The 22,534-nt window shown below is 31.3% G+C and overlaps 2 non-coding genes across 2 annotated transcripts; both read right to left on the reverse strand.

The window, feature by feature from the left end:
• Positions 1-7,584: 7,584 nt before the first annotated feature.
• On the reverse strand, positions 7,585-7,712 carry LOC121211600 (small nucleolar RNA snoR86). Its single transcript, XR_005906819.1, has one exon. It is a non-coding gene; the product is annotated as a small nucleolar RNA snoR86 (small nucleolar RNA).
• A 2,936-nt stretch (positions 7,713-10,648) lies between these two features.
• On the reverse strand, positions 10,649-10,721 carry TRNAK-CUU (transfer RNA lysine (anticodon CUU)). Its single transcript has one exon. It is a non-coding gene; the product is annotated as a tRNA-Lys (tRNA).
• Positions 10,722-22,534: the final 11,813 nt, after the last annotated feature.

Consider the following 22,534-nt stretch of genomic DNA (forward strand, 5'->3'; position numbering starts at 1 on the left):
AATATTGTTATTAATATTATCGTCGCTTCCGCAACAATTGGTATCCGAGCCAAGGTTTTGTAGTATGCTCTGTGTTTGCAGCTTAGTCTGATCTTACACATCAGAAACATTTCCTAAAGCTTGTGGGTATTCTGCATTTGGTGGCTATTAAGTAGAAGCTATGGCAAAAATGACAGAAGAAAAACCATCCATATCAACAACTTCCACTTCGTACATTTTGCCGAGGATTGGAACTGCAAATACGAGATTTGTAGTGGAAATTTTTGATGGAACAGGTCATTTCGGCATGTGGCAAAGTGAGCTTCTAGATGCCCTCTTTCAACAGGGTCTAGATATTGCCATTGAGGAAGAAAAACCAGAAGGGGTTGATGATAAAGAATGGAAGACCATCAACCGATTGGCATGTGGTACAATTCGATCATGTCTTTCCAGAGAGCAGAAGTATACATTCAGTAAAGAGACTTCTGCAAGTAAATTGTGGAAAGCATTGGAGGAGAAATTTCTGAAGAAGAACAGTCAAAATAAGTTACATATGAAGAAAAGACTGTTTCGTTTCAGTTATGTTCCTGGTACCACGATGAACGAGCACATTACCAATTTTAATCAGCTGGTGGCTGATTTGTTGAATTTGGATGTGACTTTTGAAGACGAAGACTTGGCGTTAATGTTGTTGGGATCGCTTCCTGAGGAGTTTGAGTACCTTGAAACTACTCTACTTCATGGAAAATCGGAAGTAACTTTCAATGAAGTAACTGCTGCATTGTATAGCTATGAACTACGCCGAAAGGATAAGTTGAAAGGTTCAGGTGAAGCAGCAGTGGAAGCATTGGTAACAAGAGGTCGTCAGCAAAGTCAGTCTAAGGGGAAGAGAAGAAAGTCCAAAGGTCGAGCTGTTGCCAAAGATGAATGTTCTTTTTGCAAAGAAAAAGGACATTGGAAGAAAGATTGTCCAAAATTGAAGAAAAAAGGGAAGACTCCGCAAGATGCAAATGTTGCAGAATGCAATAGTGAAGCAGAGTCAGACTTTTCTCTTAGTATGACATCTTCAACATTATATGCAGATGAGTGGATCATGGATTCTGGTTGTTCCTATCATATGTGTCCCATTCGGGAATGGTTCTTTGAATTTCAAAAACTAGATGAAGGGGTTGTTTACATGGGTAATGATAACACATGTAAAATAGCCGGGATAGGTTCAATTAAACTGAGGAGTCATGATGGATCTACTAGAATTTTGCGGGATGTACGATATGTCCCAAAGTTGAAGAAGAATCTCATCTCTTTGGGGTCGTTAGAATCTAAAGGCCTAGTTGTGACAATACGAGATGGAGTTCTTAAAGCAACTTCAGGAGCATTGGTGATGTTGAAAGGCATAAGAAAGAACAATCTGTATTACTACCAAGGTAGTACAGTGGTCGGGACAACAGCAGCAGCAATTACGAGTACCAAGAAGGACGCTGAGGCAACACAGCTGTGGCATATGCGTTTGGGCCATGCTGGTGAAAAATCCTTGCAAACTCTAGCCAAGCAAGGATTATTGAAAGGTACAAAGACTTGCAAACTTGAATTTTGCGAGCATTGTGTTCTGGGAAAACAACGAAGGGTGAAATTTGGCACTGGGATTCACAATACTAAAGGTATTCTGGATTATGTGCATTCTGATGTATGGGGACCGTCCAAGACTCCATCACTTGGAGGAAGACGTTATTTTGTCACCTTTATTGATGATTTTTCCAGACGAGTTTGGGTGTTCCCTATGAAGAACAAAGATGAGGTGCTTGAAGTTTTCCTTAAGTGGAAAACTAAAGTTGAAAATCAGACAGGAAGGAAGATTAAGGTTCTCCGATCAGACAACGGTGGAGAATATAAAAGCGATCCTTTCCTGAAGATATGCCAAGATTGTGGCATAGTAAGGCACTTCACCGTAGGTGGAACACCGCAACAGAATGGGGTGGCAGAGCGTATGAATCGAACGCTTGTGGAGAAAGTTCGATGTATGTTATCTAATGCTGGATTAGATAGAAAGTTTTGGACTGAGGCTGTGACGTACGCTCAACATCTCATCAATCATTTGCCATCATCTGCTATAAATGGCAAGACTCCTTTGGAGAAATGGTATGGAAAACCTGCTACTGATTATGACACCTTGCGCATTTTTGGTTCTATTGCATATTATCATGTGAAAGAATCAAAGTTAGATCCAAGAGCAAAGAAGGCTCTATTCATGGGCTTCAATGCTGGTGTTAAGGGATATCGTTTGTGGTGTCTAGAGGCAAAGAAGACGATAATCAGTAGGGATGTTACCTTTCATGAATCTGCCATGTTGAATAAGGTAAATCCAGAAGGAGTGAGTAGTACTTCACAGCAGGTGGAGTGTACTCCGCAGCAGGTGGAGTTTGAGCAGAGTGTGGTAATTCCAGCAAAAGGTACCACTAGTGATTCTTCATTGGCAGATGCAGAGTCAGATGAGGAAGAGGTTTCTACCCAAGAACCTCAACAGCAATCAGAGCCAATTGCAGTCAGAAGGCAGAGACGAGAAATTCAGAAACCTGCTCGTTTCACTGACATGGTAGCTTATGCACTTCCAGTTGTTGATAATATTCCATCCACTTACACCGAAGCCATTCAGAGTTTAGAGAATTATAGATGGTTAGGTGCAATGGAAGAGGAGATGCAATCTCTAGAGAAAAACAAGATGTGGAAGCTGGCACAACTACCAAAAGGGAAGAAGGCGATTGGTTGCAAAATTTGAAGACACTATTGAAGTTTGTGTTATGAGAAGATGTTCGAAGATGTGGAATATCGCCAAGGTGGAGATTTGTTGAATATTGGCAATATCCCACATTAGGAAAAGATAGAAATGGAGGGGGTTTGGTTTGTTATATATAGAACCCCTCCCCCTTTGGTTGTATCATCCCAAAATCTTCTCTTTTGTAATATTTCTAGAGGAAATATTAATTTGGTAGTGTCCGAGGACGTAAGCTAAATTGGCCGAACCTCGTTAAAACTCTGGTATTTTATTTCTTATTTGTTTGCTTTTATTTAATAGCTTTATGTTGGTTATATTTATTTAGTTATTATTGCTATAAATATCTAAGTGAGTTCTGTCTAGTTGTTGGGTTTTAAGCGGGACCATTGTGACCCCTCCAATTTAACTGGGAATTTTCTTAGTATAATTGTTGGCATAATAATTATCTAAATATTTCTGATAATATTGTTATTAATATTATCGTCGCTTCCGCAACAATTTTGCATGCCAACAAAATCAAGCATGTACCGTAAAGCTAACCTTAGACTTAATTTTATTTGCGCCTTTAGTTAATTTTTTCTAATTGAATCATTTTAAATCATCTTTTTTATTTTTTAAAATTTGAAATTTTAATCTTAACTAATATAACATTATGTTGTTTGTTCCAGAACTTTAAGAGCTTTCTAGAATTACCCCAGATAAAATTTGAGAAAGGATGACTCATCATTTTTACTTATCTGTAGAATTGGTTATTCTTCTTTATTACCAATTTATGTATAAATCTACTACCTGTTATAGAAAAAAGGATTGGTTAAATGACATTTAAGTTTACTCCTCCAATTTGCTGTATTTTTTTAAACATGATACTTATTTTCTAACTCATTATACATATAATCATACATTTGCCCCTTAAAAAAATGGTTTGCAAATTTTAAAAATAATACCACTTAATAAATTTGATAGTTATTATTAGAAAAAAAAACTCTTTTGGTTAGTGTAATTGGAGAAGAAACCAATTTCCCTTTGGTTGGTATTATATATGTAAGGTATTTTTAGAAAAATGTTAAAACAAGCTAGTTTTTAATTACCTAAAAAATGAAAAAAAAAAAAAGCCATCCAATGAGCACCTTCCAAGCACTAACTTTCCCTTGACTCAAATTAGACTTTTTTCTTTTTGAATGGGATAAATTATACTTCAATTACTTTAGTTTTGTTTCTAATTTTAAGTTAGTCACTATCTTTTATTTAAATTAGAGAGGGATTCATCTATATCGGTTTAAAACTATATCTTTTTATATGTTTTTGTACAATTAATATTTTAACAGTCCAAACATTATATTTTATATTTCATTCATATATATCATATAAGTCAAATTTGATATAGATTAAAATTTTATTACTATTTTTTATGAAAAAATATTTTCAACCATTAAATAAATACTAATATATACAATTTGATTGATATGATACAAATATCGGATTGGTTTGAAAATCTACATTCATTCCAACTGATAAGGACAATTGTATCGATAAATTCAATGGTTAGATCGTCAAAATATTAGTTGTACAAAGAATATTAGTCAAATAAAGAAATATAATTTTACACCAATATAAGTGAATTCTTCTCCATTGAAATTTATTCAGTTTATTTTTTTCATAATTTAAATATTGAGTTGATTTTAAATAAATTATCTTTTTATTAAAAATATTTATGTAATTGATTTTTTTTTGCAATCAATTCAAATAACTTTTAATATTTCAATATTAAAATTAGTCAATAGTTAATTGTTGAACTTAAAATAAATTTTATATTAGAGAAAAATATTAATAATATTGATTAAATTAAATTTATAAATAATAAAAAACCTATGAAATAGTAATTTCAATTAGTCCTTATTTATGAGCTGTAAATTGTGGAATATGTTAGTTTTTCATCCCTACATACTAAGATCTTCATAGTTTTTTACAATATTAACTTCCTTTTTCTTATTAAACAAGCTATCCTTTAAATTTATTATATAAAATGATTGAGAATATTTTTTAAATACAATTAATCTATGTACTTAATTAAAATAAAAATGACTTTTCAATAATCATGCACAATCATATTGACAAGTTAATATACATTATAATATTGCAATGTTTAAATATTAAAAAAAATTTATGACATTCTAATTAAAATAGGAGTTTTAACAACATTTTGGAACAACTTTTGAAGGCTGAGATTGAAGATATTAAATATTAGAAATCAAGAGTTCTTTTTATAAATTCTAATCTTTGACTCATTTGTTCATTTGGAAGAATATTAGTAATTAATTCTTCTTTATTTTAAAAATTACTTTTTAATATATATTTATTATAATACAAAATACCATAATTCCACAAATATTTATATTAATTTATTATTTTTTCAATATTAATATTATTGAAATGTTACAAAATTTAATTGATACATTCAACCAAATAAAAAATTAATAATTAGAATATGATTGATCTATGTTGGTCAATAAATCTATTCATAGATCAAATTATCCATTCAGATCAAAATATTTGCCCAAAATTTAAGAAGATCTGGAAAATAATATTAAGCCTAAAAAATGAGGTCCATTTAAAATATGAAATAACCTTTAAACATTCAAAACTCAACTCATTTTATAATATAATATTTTATATTATGTTATTTTATATATTAAGTAATTTATAATACATAAAAATTAAATTTATAATAAAATATAATACTAAATATTAAATATATATAATTATTAAATATTAAAATAAGTATAATTATTTATTTTAAAAATTATAAGATATATTTTTAAAAATAACAAAACAAACTTAAAATAAACTTAAATTAATTATTTACAAATATAAACAAAATTATAAAAATTTTAAATCTATATTTTAAACCCACTAAATTTGGGTAAACATAAACTAAATTCATATCATTTTTAGGTCAACTAAAACCTAATTCATTCTATAAGCACCTCTATTTTCTAGATTTAAGAAAAAAAGTTTTGATTGAGAAAAATCATTCTAAAATTTCAACTCAACTAATTAACATAACATATTTAATATATTTAAAATTCAACTTAAAATATTTACAACCTAATTTAATTATTAAAACCCTTGAAAGAACTTCTGTTTCAAATTTTCAAAAAGGTACAAACGCAACTTTTTTATTCAAATAACTCAAATAATTTAATTAAGTATTAAAATGACCTATTTTTTTAATTAAACACGAAAATGACCCTAAATCTACAGTAAAAGTTGGTGGAGCCAAATTATATGGCGCCATCAACTTGCCACATCAGCAGGGAGTATAAAAAAATTAATTTTTTGGTGGTGACATGTAGAATGGCGCCACCTTTATAAATACTAGAGAAATACTACAATTTCTAGAAAAATAGGAGACTTCAAAACAATTTTTCATTTTCTGGTGGAGCCAATTTAAATGGCGACACCAAACCTGACTCCTGATTCTGATTTTTTTTTTACTTTTTTTTAAACTTTTGTCTTTTTTAATTTTTTTTCTTTTTTAAGTTTTATATTTTTTCTTATTTTATTTTGTTTATTTATTTTATTTATTTTTTATTATTAATTTTAAAAAAATTGAAATGTATATTTGAAATGTTTTATAATATATATTTTTTAAAATTTTAAATATATATTTCTGAAATTAATTTTTTTAAATTTTAAATATTATTTTTTAAAAATTAAATATATTTTTTAATAATATGAAACATTTAAACATTTAAAAGATATGATCTTTCAAATTTATTATTTGTTTTTATTTTTTAATAATATAAAATTTTTAAACATTTAAAATTTTTAAATAAAATTTTTAATAAAAAATTTTAAAATGGTTAAATTTCTTTAAAAATGATTAAAAAATAATAATATAAAAAATTTTCTATGTAAAAATTGATATTTTTAAAGATATTTAAACCTTTTTAAAATTTTTTATAAAAATTTTATTTAAAAGTTTTAATGTTTAAATATTATTTAAAAATATATTTAATATTTAAAAAATAATATTTAAAATTTAGAGAAAATAATTTCAAAAATATAATATTCAAAATTTAAAAAATAATTTCAAAAATATATATTTAAAATTTTAAAAATAATATTTAAAATTTTAAAAAATATATATTATAAAACATTTCAAATTTTTTAAAATTAATAACAAAAAATAAATAAAATAAAAGAACAAAATAAAATAAAATATAAAACTTTAAAAAATGAAAAAAAAATTAAAGAAAAAGACAAAAGTTAAAAAGAAGTTAAAAAAAAGTAAAAAAAAGGTCTAGAGCCATTTAAATTGGCTCCACCAAAAAATGAAAAATTGTTTTGAAATCATTTATTTTTCTAAAAATTATAATATTTTCCTAATATTTATACAGGTGGCGTCATTCTACATGGCTCCACAAAAAAATTAATTTTTTATGCTTCCTGCTGACGTGGCAAGTTGGTGGCGCCATATAATTTGACTCCACCAACTTTTACAGTGGATTTAGAGTTATTTTCGTATTTAATTAACAAAAAAATCATTTTGATACTTAATTAAATTATTTAGGTTATTTAAATAAAAAAACATTACAAATGCTCAAGGATAAACAAGCATCCTTCAATACAATCAATGTTAACTATGAATCATTTGTACTTGTATATTGCTATTCTTTAATATTCATCATCTAAAAATATAACACTATATCAAAACATATAAACACAAACACGGTCATTTAACATATTAATTTAAATACCTTGAATTTTGACTTGCAAGTAATATTATGAGGAAAATATATTTATAGATTTTGAAGTAAATTTTGAGATAAAAAAATGTAGCGACTTGTTCGAGGCCACGATCAAAACGAAAATGAAGTTAATGGGCACGGAGAATCGCTCAATGATATTGCCAACCTTCAATGCAAATCACGCCATCAATAATTAATTGACGCCTTTGCTCTGCAAATTGGCTCTCTTTAAATAAGAATCAAAAGAAAAATAAAAAAAAAAATCTTTAGAATAGGCGGAGAAGAGGAGCAGCTGTGGGATGGCAGATATAGAGATTTTGGAAGAAAGGTCGTTTATATAGAAGGTGGTGAAGAACCAAAACCCTAAGTCGAGATTGAATTATTACTGTAAAATGGCCAAAAACACCCTTCTTTTTATAGCTTTTTGCGCTTTTGTGGGAGCAAGGCCTGGACGAGTTTGTTCTGGGCTCAATTTTCATGTTTATATTAGGCTTAATTCATTGTTCCGCTCTTAAAGCGTATATATTTTCTAATTTTGGTGTTTAAATTGTATTTAAAGTGTCAATTTTCTATATTTTTGGTCTATTTTGTAACCGTCATTTTAAAATTTTGTTAGACAATTTTGACCAATGAAAAGGTGCCACATGGCATGTTTTGGCCAATGAAAAAATGCATCGTGGTAATTAATTTTATGTAAAATAAAAACATTTAATTTAAATTTTGAACGTCACAACGTTATCAATATAGTGAGTGACATCAAGACGAGCTAGGGCTTGTCGCTGGATGTGACATATTGTGATGGTCATGTCATGACAAAAACTATCTGAAATCGCAACGTCAATCCATATATTTTAAAAATTTTATAATTTGATCTTATTTTATACTTGGGTTGATCAAAAAGCTCTCATAACCTCGATTAAAGCTCCAAATTGTTTGTTTAAGCTAGAATGAATGGGGTTAACAGTGAATAGCACGTGTAAATGTTTGTTTTAATGTGAACTTGACAGTAGCTCAGATCTAATGATCGGGTCGAGCGAAAGCTCAGATCTAATGATCGGGTCGAGCGAAAGGTGTTACAATGAGTCTTAATTTTTTATGTCTGAAGATGCATTTAGCTTTAGGGTGTATTTTTTTTTATTTAACTTATATATTAAATGATAAAATGAATATCATAAAAAAGAATTATCATTTCAATTTGGTTTTTAAATTTTAATGGGTATTGGGTTTTAAAGTTTTAATGGGTTTTGACTTTTAAAAGTATTGAGTAATGTCTATTTGACTTTAAGGATTACGGTTTATAATTTAGGGTAATGTGTATTTGAGTAATTACCATTTACATACTCAATCCCTGAGGCAAGGATCAGTCTGATCTTGTGAAGAGAACTCTATAATTAAGAAATGTTCTTAATAGCAAGTGGGTTTCTCGGGTCCTAAAGATATTTAGCTTTAAGAGTTTGAACCCAAAGACTGATATATTCATACATTAATCCCCAACCCAATTTAAGTGGGAGGGTTTGATTTTTCTTTTGGGTGAGGGGATACGTAATTTAATTTTGGTCTATGTGCTATACTCGAATTTAATATCTAATCTTTATACTTTAATTTTTTTATATAAATTGTTACTTCAATTTTTACAATATCATTTATTAGCCTAAATACTTTATTTGATTAAAATGTTTATATACTTTTAAGAGTTGTAAACAATGTTAAAATCATTTGTTAAAATTAAGACCATTGTAGTGCTTTTTTCTATTACATTGGTAGCAGATTGATACATGCACGGATGGGGTGAAATTTATTAAATTCCATTCACCGGAGCTGCCAATTTTCAAGTTTGGAAAATCAATAGACTTAAGGCGACTTTTTGGATGGGATCCTGACATTTCTAGGTTGAGATGTCTTATGATGTTCAAAGATCTATTTCTTAGCTTCGAAACGCATTTTGAATTACTCGATTTTGAATTTGGGAGCTCAAGTTATGACCATTTTAGTAAAAACTATGCAAGTAGAATTTCTAGATAGGATTATGACAGGAATTACGAGTTTCGGGCTTTTAATTTGAGTTTAAATCATATTGGGTTTGATTTTTAGGCTTATTTCAAATTTTTAATAACTATTAAGTAGTTTAAGTTATTTAGGAGTTTTATGTCAACAAAAAAACTTAGTTTAAAACTACTTTTTATTTAGATTAATTAGAGTTTTAGTATACTTAAAAGTTTTATTTAGATTTATTTAGCTAGCCTTTATATAGACATTTGCATTGTACATAAAAGAAGACAAATTTGTTTTCTTTGTTTCTTGTGCAAGATTTTTTTCTTGTGATTTTTAAAAGTAGTTTTATTCTCAATTTTCTTCAAAGAATCGTAAGAATTTATTCTTTACGTTTCAATTTGACAAGGATTATTTCTTAGAGGATTGATTAGAGTCATTAATTGAGTTTGTTGATATTTATATCTTAAAGGGTTCAATTGAATATTTATCTTTCTATCCTTCATAACTATTGGTTTATTCAATTCATGTTTCACTTTTAAATTTTGTCTGTTTATTTATTTATATATTATTATTTGTTATTTATTCTCAAATTTCTTCTTTTACTGTTTTATTATTTATTACTATTTTTTTTTTAAGATCAGATCCAAATCTTTCCTTTTCGAGTTGAATAATTTAAATTTGATCCGCTTCCACCTTCAATCCATATCACAAATGAGTATTTTTATTTAAATTTTAAAATATTACACTAATGAATTTAACAAAAAAATAATAGTGTTAATAATTGAATTTAAATTTTAAATTTGAAAATTACAAAAATTAAATTCTTAAAAGCAAAAACATAAAAATTAAATTTCAAATGTACAAACATAGACATAGAGTATATTTTAAACTTCAAATATTTACAGAAACATTATTTAAATATTGTGTTTTTAGATTAAATTTTAGTGTATATTGTAAATAATGTTTGAATATTAAAATGTACTCAAATTATTCAAATAAAGAAAGGGCCCACTGGCCCAGTTTGTACTGATTTTGTCCTTTTTGGACGTTTTCGCTTTTAAAAAACAAACAAACTTAAATTAGAACCAAAACAAAACAAACCCATGTCGAAAATCGAAATGGCAGATTTCGTAAAATTTTACATAGAAAAATAGTACGCCCACCGTGGGGCTCGAACCCACGACCACAAGGTTAAGAGCCTTGCGCTCTACCGACTGAGCTAGACGGGCAAGTTGAAAGTGTAGCAAACTAATTTTAAATAGGGTTTACTTTGACTAATTACATTCTCGCAACAATATGTAGGATTCTATAATTGAGATATGAACCCATGTTTGTGGAAAGAAAATATTTTGGAAGTTAAAACTTGAAGAGTATTTCATAGCAAACAACTGTTGTAAAAAAAATGAAAAATATCAAATTTTATATAACATAAATTATTAGCTTATAAAAAAAAATTATATAAACATAAAATATCTTAAATAAAATTATAATACAAAAAAATTACACAAATATGAATTGAGTACACGATTTTCTGGATCTACTGTATATATACGCGTTTGTGCACTAAAGCCTAAGTGAAAGTACATTTTCCAATGCTTGGTTTTGAACATACATTGTGATTGTATGAGTGGCTAAATTTAAAGCAATTGTGTTTCCCAAATTTCCTAGCTATTATGACAAAATAGTATCTAAAGAAAGTGGAGCACTGGGACGATCATGGCCTGTGCTTCTTCATTGTTGATAATATCACAACACAATTCCCTATTTACTTCCATCTGCTCCTTTTGAAAACACTGGATTTCCACAGTTTTGGAAATAAGCATGCTTTGGTTCATCATCTAAGCTTTGAATAAATATAATTTGCTTCAATCAAATTTTCTGGTTGGCCTTCTCAATCCTTCTTTGTCGTTAATTCTATTACTGTGTTTTGAGCTCAAATTTGTTTGGCTCCTACCAAGCAACTCAAAGATTTTCTCTTATTCCATTATCACATCATCTTTCATGCAACATTAATCTACCATTTCAATTTGGTTTATGAGTATATAGTTGGGTATAGTTGTAAGTCATATTGTACTCTAAAAAAATATAAATTTAAACTTGAAAAATGACATTATTAAAACGGACAATCACTAATCTCAAATATTGAAGATCAAAAATTTATTTATTCAAAGTCAATTAATATTCACTTAAAACTTTTTTTTTTGTTGATACTAAATAACCAAAAATTAAATATAACAATTTTTTTATATGACTTGATTCCATGATATCCATATAACAAATAATTAAAAATATAACATATATTAATGCACTAATACATAAAAATTTACAAAATTTTAATAATTTAAAAAACCCTCAATTTTTATTAAATCAATTAAACTTTTTTTTACACCCAGTTGACTTTCTAAATTGAAAAAAAGGCATTAAATAATTCTTTGACTGATGAAAATCATCATTGATTGTTAAGTTGTAACAACTATAATTAGATACTATATTTATATTGTAGTGTGAAATAAAAAGTAAGCTAAATACATTGCACCGTATCTAATGATCCATCTAAACTCATCCTAAATGTGGCTAATGACGATTGATTCAGTTGATTATGATTAAGCCGCATATCATGTATATAAAATGCTAAGAATATATAGAAGATATGGGAATATAAAAAAATTAGAAATAAAAAAGAGTAAAAGATTATAACAATTATTAAGTGGATCTAGATAATATATGGAAAATCAATAAAAATAATAAATCTATACAACTATCTTTTTTGTTTTTTTGGTAAACTACCTAATTGGTTACCGAACTTTTAGGGTATTCTCATTTTGGTCACTCAAAATGAAATCTTTGTAATTTCGTCACTCAATTTTTAGGGTGCTTTCATTTTAGTCACCCAACCGTTAAATCTATAACAACAGTTAACTGTATACGTCATATCATGATCACACTTTCATTTTGGTCACCCAACTTCTAGGCTGCTTTTATTTTGGTCACTAAATAATATCCTTTTTTTAAGTATTGGTCGGGATAAAAAATTTTAACTATTAAAGTGAAAAAGCGGTAGAACATAAAATAATGCTTGTACTTGTTTACCCCCTTGGCAAAAGTTTAAATTTTTTTTTTGAATATTGAAATTTTAAATTTTAAAACATCAAAATCAATTAAATAAGTTATTGACGATTTTTTATCCCTTGATAGTATCAACCGATTTGTTACAATAATATTGAAATGATTAAATTGATTAATTTAGCCTCCTTTTAAATTTTAAAATTTTATTTTATGTTTCCAAATTAAAATCAACTCAAATAAATTATTTTTAATGATTGTACATGAAATTCAATTTTTTATTATATGATCTCAAATCTTTCCTTCTAAGCTAAAAATAAAGAAAAATCTTTACAATTAATTTAATTAATTAATTTTATCTTCCATGCCAAACAAACTCCAAAAAAAAATTCATCACTTCTTTATTGAAACGAAGAACAAACAATTAATTTAATTAATTGCAATGATTTTTCTTTACTTTTAACTTAGTATGGAAGATTTGACATTATATAATCAAGAGAAATTTAAGTTTCACAGACAATTAATAAATATGAGCTATCGAGTTGATTTCATTAAGAATAATATGGAAACATAAAATAAAAGTTTTAATTTTTGAGAGAGATTAGTTTAATTAATTTCGATATCACAGTGACAAATCGGTTAACATTATCAAGGGATAAATTTTTTTCAACAATTTATTTAATTGGTTTTTATCTTTTTGAAATTTAAAATTTCAATATTGAAAAGAAAAGAAATTTAGAATTTTTGGCAATGAGATAAACAAGTACAATTTAACAAATTTTTAATATATTATTTTAGTTTCTACCGCCTTTTCACTTTAATCCTCAATTTTTTTACCCCAATCAAATACTTAAAAAAAAAATTTTTGGGTAACCAAAATGAAAGCTACCTAAAAGTTGGATGACCAAAATGCAAGTGCGGATATGGTGTGGTGTGTCACAGGCCGCAGTTCAAAGCCCGTGACCATCGCACCAAATGCATCCGATGGAGGTCCATTGTGTAGATGGGGATCATTTGGCCCGCAAGAATTGGCCCGATTCGGTAACCTGCTGGAGAAGCCTATCAGATTGAAGCCTGTTTGGCCCGATAATGAAGATATGGCAACTTAGGCTATTTTGGTAACTAATCTTAGAAGATTGATAGAATCATATCTTGTAAAGATTAGATGAGATTTGATATGGCATATCTTGTAAATCCCATGTGTACAGGCCCAAATTTGCCCGGCCCTGACCCAACAGGCCCAAATCAAATACAAAACCAAACCAAACCCTCAATAGGCCCATAATTAAACCCTAGCCCACTACAAAGCCTAAATCAGAAACAAAACAAAAAAAAATCCTAGCAGCTTGGCGTCGCAACCTCTAGCCTCCGTATGCTCCCACGCACGACCTTCTTACGCCCTAGCGCCGCTCGTGCCTCCACGTCCTCCTCCGTACCTGCATGAAGACAAAAACAGCACAGCAAAACAGCAGCAAAGAGAAAAACGATAGCAAAGAAATTCTTTGTATTTTTTCTTTTTATTTTCGGCTATAAAGCCATAAAGTTTTTCATTGTAAAAGGATACAAAAAAAAGACGCAATAGAAGGCAATCAAATAAAAAAAAAACAGAGAAAGGTGATTTCAAAATTTGTTCTTCTTTTCTTTCGGTTTTCTTTATTATTTATTTTTCTGCTTTTTAAATTTCTTTTTTTACAAAATATAAATAAAAGAAGGAAGAAAGAAGGCTTACCCAAAACCGGGGTTGCGTCGCCGGAGTATTCTTTCCTGTCATCGGAGTCGATGCAATGAGAAGGCGGGGGGTCCTTACTCCTCCATTTTCCTCAGTTTAAGGAGGCCTCACCATCGAATCGCCCTTTAAAAGGGTAAAAAAAAACCCGATTCCATTAGGCTTTGGACCACCGTCTACGGTGAAAGCCACGGCGGGTTCACGATGGTTCGACAGCAGCAACGAAAGAGTTTTTCAAACCCTAGCAGAGCAAAAAAAAGGGAAACTTTGAGATTTTTTTAAAAAGAAATCAGCAGAAATGAAGCTTTTTTTTAAAAAAAAAATTGCTTTAAATAAATGGATCAAACGACATCGTTTTCAGTCCAGCGTTTAAACGCTGAAACGGTGCCGTTTCACGGCCCTTGACCGGCTTCTGGACCCGACCCGCAGACAAGATCCGCGTGCTTTTGCGGTAAGGGGTTATTTTCACGGATAGTCCCTTCTTGTTGCGCCGACATTTGATTGGGCCCAATTCGAATTCATTTTATTCTTAATTTTTTTCGGAATTTCGTGTGTCGTCTCAAATTAGTCCGCGCTTAAGCATTTAGTTTTGGAGTTGGGACCATTTGCATTTTTAATCCTCGGCCATTTGAGCGCATTGCGCTTCGGTCCTTTCAATGGTTTATTCTATTTGTTAATTAGCTCTTTTAATTTGCTTTTATTTCAATTAAGTTTTTTCTCAATTTAATTTGTATAGTTCATTATTTTTTTTATTCGTTTAGCATTCATCTTTTATTTTTTTACATACATTTTAAATTACTTTGATAATTTACTTTGGTTTATTATTATTATTTTTTAAATTATAAAACTATTATTTTAAAATTACCTTGTATATCATATTGTTTTTAAAATTTTGTATAATATTTAATTTAAATTAATCTTATATTAATACAGATATGATTTATGACAAAATTAGTTTTATTTTATATACATTATTAGTTCCATGTTATTTTTCATATATAATTTCTTAAATCTATTTATTTGTATTTCGTTTCAAATTTATTAAGTATTTTATTCTTTAAAAAAATATGTTTCATTATTTCTCTTTTATTTAAGATTATTCCATGTATATATTGTTTTATTATATATTGATTTGTTATTCTGTCATGTATATTCTTTATTCTTTATTTTTATTATATCTTCATTATATATTGTTTACATTGATTTTTATTATTGTATGTATATCATCACATTTAAATAGATATGTTTTGTTTAAAATATTTTCGTATTTTACTTGCTCCAAATTTCTTCTTTTACAATATTTATTTAAATCTTCATTTACATATTCTTAGTTTTATTTTATATATGTAAATCATTTCAAACCCTAACATGTATAGTTCATTTTTTAAAATTTTTATTATTAGTGGTTTTTGAATTGTTGCACATTATATTCAATCCTATTTGTGACAGCCCTAATGTGACCCTAGTCGGGAAGTGGTTTCGGGACCACAAAACCGAGTCATAAAAATAATTAGCTGTCATATTTGATGCTTATTATATGTACATATGCATGTGTGAAAATTTCATATTTGAATTTTGTTAATTGTAGGTGAATTTTAGTAAATAGGACTTATGTGAGAAAATTTAGAAATGTGCTAGGCAAATGTAAAGTGGCCTATTAATGCATGTTATAGAAATGATGGGTTTGCATGTCAAATTGCCCAAAATTTGAGCTAGTGGCCGGCCATGCTATGGGTCATAGCATATTTTAAGCATGGTGTGTTAATGTTTCATGTTGGAAAGAATAAAATAAAAGAGTTAGAAATAAAATAAGGGGATGAAGGGTGAAGAAAAGAAAAAAAAAGGTATCACCTTGTTCTTCTTAGCCGTACAAGAAGAAGAAAAAGAGGGGGGGCATTCGGCCTTTTGAATGAAGAGAAGGTTAGTAAATTTTGTTAATCTTTCTTTTGAAATCTTAGTTTGTTCAGGTTAATCATCATGTTTTTCTTACCTAGCCATACTAAAATTTTGAATTTAGAGGGTTGGATGGAACTTTCGGTTATGGTATGTGTGAGAAGAACTTGATTTTTTTCTTTCTTACCCTTAAGTTTTGATGGATAAAGAAACAAAAAGATTGTTGATGAAAGAAATTAATCTTGTTAAAACTTTAAACTAATAACACCCATGTGTGTGATAGCCGAACATAGACTTTGTTTAAAGTCTTGATCAAAGGCCGGTTAAGTGTTTTGAAATGGATATCTAAGGTGTTAAATAATAAAACTCTTGATGACTTGGGTTAAATAGCATTCGGTCATCTTAGGTTAATATTAAGGTATGGAGCTTATACTAGTGATAGCCGAATTAAAGAATGTTTGATGTCATGAGTAAATGTTGTTCATGTTATTTGGATGAGAAATGGTAGTTAGGTGAAGTAGAGTCTAGCAAATGAGCACATATGTGCATTAGTTGCTAAATGGAGAAAAATCGGCTAACAAGTGTGTACTAAGGCCGAATATGACTTGGAATATTATTGAGTGATGTATGTGTTTTGAATTGATGGAATGGAGAGGATGCTTTAATTGTGTTATGAACAATTATATGTTAAACTAAGGTTTGCTAAGCTAGCTATTAAGGTGAAGTGCAAATGTTAGTATTTGATTACTAGTATATATATATGTGTATTCGCCGAGTTTTGAACTTGAAACAAAATGGTATTTAGTCAATACAAGTAACCATATTTTTGGAATGTATTAAGTAAATAATCGGCCTCAACATAGACATGCATATTCGGCCACATGAATGAATACATAGATTGATGTTGTACGTTCGGCTATAGGTAAGCATATTGATGGCCTTATCTTGACTTAGAAAATCGGCTAAAGGAGAATATTGGCTAAAATGTTGAATTTGATTCATGATTTCATACATATATGACTCTAATGCCTAATATATATATGGGCTAAGTACCTTAAATTCCTCCTTGATGTTCAAAATGATTAAATCAATTTATTTGCTAAATTAAGCTCAAGAGCAAAGGGGGACTAAATCCGATAAAGGAAAGGAAAAGGTGATCGAATAGCCGTTGAAATCGTTCGACAGCATCCGAGGTAAGTTCTCGAGTAATGGAACTTAGATTATGACTCGATTAGATCATGTTATATAGCGAATCAAAACCATGCTTTTTGTATGTGGCTATTGAGCCGAAAATGGTAATGGTAGATAAGTGCCTTGTGTTTGAGTTCTAGTAATGATAACGAAATAAAAATGTGTTATGATTTGTGGACATATGTGCATGATTATTCGGATGATAACCGGGCTAAGACCCGAAGGCATTTGTGCGAGTTGCTATATCCGGGCTAAGACCCGAAGGCATTTGTGCGAGTTGCTATATCCGAGCTAGGACCCGAAGGCATTTGTGCGAGTTGTTATATCTGGCTAAATCCCGAAGATACTTGGGTTTGGAAGTGAGCAATCTTGCTGTAATAATTTCAATTAATACGCTCATAAAATCCAAACGATAAGGTATGTTTCGTACATGCATCGGAAAAGTCGATTCGTTTTAAATAGTATCTGTTAAATTGATCAACGAATTTTCGGCCTTTAGATAGGTTTGATACCTTGTGTATGAATATATTGGTTGAAGTGTAAAGTAAGTATGATTATGAAAATGTGCATATATGAAGTTATTCATTTAGTTATATGAATGTCATACCTTAGCCGAAACTAATTTCATTATTCAAAACTTACTAAGCATTAAATGCTTATTCCGTTTCTTTGATTCTCTGTTTCATAGATTTTGGTTCGTCAGCTATCGGACTCGGGATTGTCAAAGTCGAAGTTGTCCACACTATCAAAGTCCTTGTGGTACTCTTTTAGTTGAACTCTGCTAATGGCATGTATAGGACTACCCTTTTGTTGTTAGTCAAGTACTTTGGTGTTGTATATATTTGGATAGCCATGCGAAAATGGCTTATATATTTTGAGCATAGTGTTATAATCATTTTGTATGTATATGGTTAACGAGAGGTGTGGATATGCTTGGCAATGATTGGCCATTGGAATGGTTAATCATGATCATATTTTGTGCTATATATGCTAAAGGGCTAGTTGAATCATGGAAACTATGAAATAGGTAAAGTCTACCTTAAAGGCAGATGCTGACAGCAGCAGTAATGTAAATTTGAAAAATCACTAAAAATAGTAGGAATGGAATTAAATAGTGAATAAATTATGTAATCTAACCTTGATTAATATACTTTCATATGGAAGAAACGAAACGATCATATGAGTCGTATTTTAAGAGATATTTAAGTTTTCATGGGACAGGGCCAGCGCGATTTCTGGATCCCCTGATCTGACTTTGGAAATTCACTATAAATTAACCAGATATAATTAGAAGTCATACCATATATTTATAGATTCCTGTTTGAGTCTAGTTTCCTTAGAAACAAACGGAATAAGTATTGAAGCCCTGTACAGGGAGATATATAAGTCGTAATGCATAAAGGTTAGAGCAGTCGAACCCTGAAACAGGGGAGACTTTAACTAATAAACTGTACTAATTGGCTTGACCAAAAATTCTAGAAAAAAATTTATAGATGGACATATGAGTCTAGTTTCAGGAAAAATTTACAGAACTGGTTTTCGAGTTGTGGAACTTGAGATATGATTTTTAAGGTGACAGTGACGCAGTTAGCCAGCTTGTCTGGAAATTTTAAAATGGACTGTGTAAATAAATGAATTAAGTCTGTTTGCACCTCGTGTTCGACTCCGGCAACGGTCTCGGGTACGGGGTGTTATAATTTTATTGGTATCAGAGCCACGGTTTAGTCGATTCTAGGACTACCGTAATACGTTTGGGTCTAGCTATACATGCCATTATGTGATTATTTGATAGTGTGGTGATTTCTGACAATTGAAAATGTGTTTATTTATAGTAATGGATCCCGATCCCAACCGAGCGGTAGCTGATGATCTTGAGAGTGTAGCGCCTGCTCCCGCGCAAGGGACAGCGCCGGCGGACTCTCAACCTATTGCTAGTAATCCGAACGATGAAGCTAGACAAGCTTTTTATAGCGTGATGAATGATTGGTTCAACCAATACATTCGAACTAATACGGCTGTTCCACAACCCCCATTCCCGACTAATACAACCCCCGCACCTGCAATGCCTCCGGTCACTGACCAAATAAGGTCAAATAATCCCCCAGTTGACAGAATCCGAAAACACGGGGCTACTGAATTTAAAGCTACAGACAGCGACGACGCCGAGCAAGCTGAATTTTGGTTGGATAACACTATTCGGGTACTTGATGAACTATCTTGCACACCCGATGAATGCCTAAAGTGTACTATCTCCTTGCTACGTGATTCTGCCTACTATTGGTGGAATACGTTGATTTCTGTTGTGCCCAGAGAGCAAGTAACTTGGGAGTTTTTCCAAACCGAGTTTCGAAAAAAGTATATCAGTCAGCGATTCATCGATCAAAAACGGAAGGAATTTCTTGAACTTAAACAAGGTTCCATGTTGATTACTGATTATGAACGAAAGTTTGTAAAGCTTAGCCGGTACGCTCGAGAATGCATTCTTCAGAAGCCGTGATGTGTAAACGTTTCGAGGATGGACTGAACGATGATATAAAGCTGTATGTTGGCATTTTAGAAATCCGAGAATTTGTGGTACTTGTCGAGCGAGCTTGCAAAGCCGAGGAGCTCAGTATGGAGAAAAAAAAAGCTGATATGGGACCAAAGGAGTTTCGTAAGAGATCTTCGGGAAAACCCTTTCAACAGTCATCGAAGAAATTTAGAGATGATTTAGGCCGATCTAGAGACACTTCGGGCTTTTCTAGACGAGATCGTGATCGACCCCCTGTGAGTGCACGAGTCACTTCGGTCGCCAGTGTTAGAAATGATCGTCGAGATAGAACGGAGTGCCAGTATTGTGGTAAATGGCATTCGGGGAGTTGTAGATTCCATGACCACTCCTGTTATAAATGCAGATCAGCTGACCATTTTATCAAAGACTGCCCGAGATTGTCTGAACAGAATGTAGATCAGAGTGGGAAACCGGGTGCTACTACTGCTCGGGGTAAACCATCTAGAAATACGGGCAATGCTAGTGGCGGTCAGAGAGGATCTAGAGATGCTACAACCAGATTTGAGGCCCGTGCTCCTGCTAGAGCTTATGCTATACGCACACGCGAGGATGCTTCCTCGCCAGATGTTATTACCGGTACTTTTACTCTCTTTGATACTAATGTGATTGCTTTGATTGACCCTGGTTCTACTCATTCTTATATATGTAAAACCTTAGCATCCAGTAAGACTTTACCTGTTGAGTCTACTGAGTTCGTAATTCGGGTGTCAAATCCCTTGGGTCATTATGTGCTTGTCGACAAGGTGTGTAAGAAATGCCCCTTAACAATCCGAGGCTCCTGTTTTCCGGCTGACCTGATGCTTTTACCGTTTGATGAATTTGATGTTATCCTCGGTATGGATTGGTTGACCGTACATGATGCAATTGTAAATTGCAAAAGAAAAACCATTGATTTGAGGTGTGTAAATAACGAGATAATACGAGTTGAGTCTACTGATTTGAATGGGTTGCCAGCTGTAATATCATCGATGTTGGCTCAGAAATATGTAAGAAAGGGGTGTGAAGCATAGCTTGCGTATGTACTTGATGACAAAGAGTTCGAAAAGAAACTTGAATCTGTGCCGGTGGTTTGTGAATACCCGGATGTTTTTCCCGAAGAATTACCGGGTTTACCACCTGTTCGAGAGGTAGAGTTTGGTATTGAGCTCGTACCTGGGACTACACCGATTTCGATAGCTCCGTATCGTATGGCACCAACCGAGTTAAAAGAGTTGAAAGCTCAGTTGCAAGACTTGACGGATAGAGGTTTCGCTTGACCTAGTTTCTCACCTTGGGGTGCACCAGTATTGTTTGTGAAAAAGAAAGACAGAACCATGAGGTTGTGCATCGACTATCGTCAGCTGAATAAGGTGACAATAAAGAATAAATACCCGATACCGCGCATTGACGATCTGTTTGATCAACTAAAGGGAGCCTCAGTGTTTTCAAAGATAGATTTGAGATCGGGTTATTATCAGTTGCGAATTCGAGACTCGGATATACCCAAAACTGCTTTCAGAATGAGATACGGTCACTACGAATTCTTAGTATTTGATGAATCGGATCTTCAGACAGTATTTGGATCGGTTTGTAGTTGTGTTTATCGATGATATTTTGGTCTATTTGAGAAATGAAACCGATCATGCTGAACACCTGAGATTAGTGTTGCAGATTTTACGAGATAAGCAGTTATATGCTAAGTTCAGTAAGTGTGAGTTCTGGTTAAGAGAGGTGAGCTTCTTGGGTCATGTGGTATCCGCATCGGGTATTCGAGTTGATCCAAGCAAAATTTCAGCCATACTTAACTGGAAGCCTCCGAGAAATATTATTGAGGTTCGGAACTTTTTGGGACTTGCCAGTTACTACCGACGGTTTGTAAAAAGGTTTCTCGATGATAGCCACACCAATGACGAAACTACTTCAGAAAGATGTTGAGTTTGAATGGACAGAAAAGTGTCAGAAAAGTTTCGATCAACTGAAAACTTGTTTGACTGAAGCTCCAGTACTAGTGCAGCCCGAATCAGGCAAAGAGTTTGTTATTTATAGTGATGCATCCCTACTTGGGTTGGGTTGCATATTGATGCAAGAGGGTCGAGTTGTAGCTTATGCGTCGAGACAATTGAAACCACATGAGAAAATTTATCCTACCCATGATCTCGAACTGGCTGCCATCGTATTCGCTTTGAAAATATGGCGACATTACTTATTTGGTGAGAAGTGCCATGTATATTCGGATCACAAAAGTCTCAAATATTTGATGACTCAAAGTGACTTGAATCTACGACAAAGACGTTGGCTCGAGTTGTTGAAAGATTATGAGCTTGTCATTGACTATCACCCGGGAAAGGCTAATGTGGTTGCGGATGCCTTAAGTCGTAAATCACTGTTTGCTTTACGAGCGATGAGTGTACACTTGTCCGTTCTATCCGACAATATGTTAGTAGCGGAACTAAAGGCTAGACCATTGTTGATTCATCAAATTCGTGAAGCTCAGAAAGTCGATGATGAATTAGTTGCAAAACGGGCTGAACGTGTTTCGAATATGGAATCAGAGTTTCAAATTGATGATGATGATTGTTTGAGGTTCAGAAGTCGTTTGTGTGTTCCAAGAAATTCAGAACTTATTTCGACGATTCTGA

Source organism: Gossypium hirsutum, chromosome A12 (genome assembly GCF_007990345.1).
Source record: "Gossypium hirsutum isolate 1008001.06 chromosome A12, Gossypium_hirsutum_v2.1, whole genome shotgun sequence".
NCBI classification, from domain to species: Eukaryota; Viridiplantae; Streptophyta; class Magnoliopsida; order Malvales; family Malvaceae; genus Gossypium; species Gossypium hirsutum.